This window comes from Cyclopterus lumpus, chromosome 17, assembly GCF_009769545.1.
Source record: "Cyclopterus lumpus isolate fCycLum1 chromosome 17, fCycLum1.pri, whole genome shotgun sequence".
Taxonomy (NCBI): Eukaryota; Metazoa; Chordata; class Actinopteri; order Perciformes; family Cyclopteridae; genus Cyclopterus; species Cyclopterus lumpus.
The window spans coordinates 945,001-946,318 of record NC_046982.1 but is presented as its reverse complement, the minus strand read 5'-3'; positions in this window follow the sequence as shown (position 1 = coordinate 946,318).

Below are 1,318 nucleotides of genomic sequence, written 5' to 3'. Positions count from 1 at the left end.
AATAAAACAGGAAATGACAAGCCAAAAAGACCCAACAAAATAAAACAAACCCAACAACTTCACCGCGGTGCGACAGAATGGGTGGGGCCTCTTTCCTGATTTCTTTTCTTTCTCTCTGTCTCTACTGTTTTGTTCAGTATGTAAACATTGAAGCAGTTTCCTGTTTGAAACTTTGTATCTGTGGAGCTCACATTGTTGTAACTGTGACTCATCTTTTAACTTTTGTGTCCACATCAAGGAATTAAAGCTACTGCAAGAAACATTTGTTTTGTGTTGATGTTCAATTCAATTCAGTTTATTTTGTATAGCCCAATATCAGGAATTACAAATTATCCTCAGAGGGCTTTACAATCTGTACACATACGACATCCCTGACCTTTGACCTCACATCGGATCAGGAAAAACTCCCCAAAAATAACCTTTGACAGGGAAAAAAGGGAAGAACCCTTTAGGAGAGCAACAGAGGAGGATCCCTCTCCCCGGATGGACAGATGAATAGATGTCATGTGTACAGAATGAACAGAGTTACAAAGTTACATAAACACATTACATGAATATGACAATGTATGAATGGAACTCCAATCCATGAAACAGAAGGAGGTAGAGAGGAGGGGGTGCGGGGCATCAGCAGGACCAATGGGAGGCCGGTTCACCAGCATCAGACACCTCCAGGTCCAATGGACCCTATGAGACGTGAAGTCACAACGACTCTGGGGAGGAAGCAGAGTTAATAAGGTGCAATGGAGAGATGTAAATTCATCCATAAGGAGAGAGAGAAGAGGAGATAGGTGCTCAGTGTATCCTAAAACATCCCCCAGCATCCTATAAGCCTATAGCAGCATATCAAGGGGCTGGACCAGGGCAAACCTGATTCAGCCCTAACTATAAGCACTATTAAAGAGGAAAGTCTTAAGTCTATTCTTGAATGAGGTGACTGTGTCTGCCTCCAGGACTGAAAGTGGAAGCTGGTTCCATAAAAGAGGAGCTTGATAACTGAAGGCTCTTGCTCCCATCCTACTTTTTAGGACTCTAGGAACCACAAGTAGCCCCGCATTTAGTGAGCGCAGCTCTCTAGTGGGGCAATATGGTACTACAAGCTCCTTAAGATATGATGGTGCATCACCAATCAAGGCTTTGTAGGTGAGGAGAAGAATTTTAAATGTGATTCTTGATTTTACAGGGAGCCAGTGCAGAGCAGCTAATACAGGAGTCATGTGATCTCTTTTCTTAGTTTTTGTGAGTACACGAGCTGCAGCATTCTGGATCAACTGGAGGGATTTAAGAGACTTATTAGAGCAGCCTGATAATAAGGAGTTGC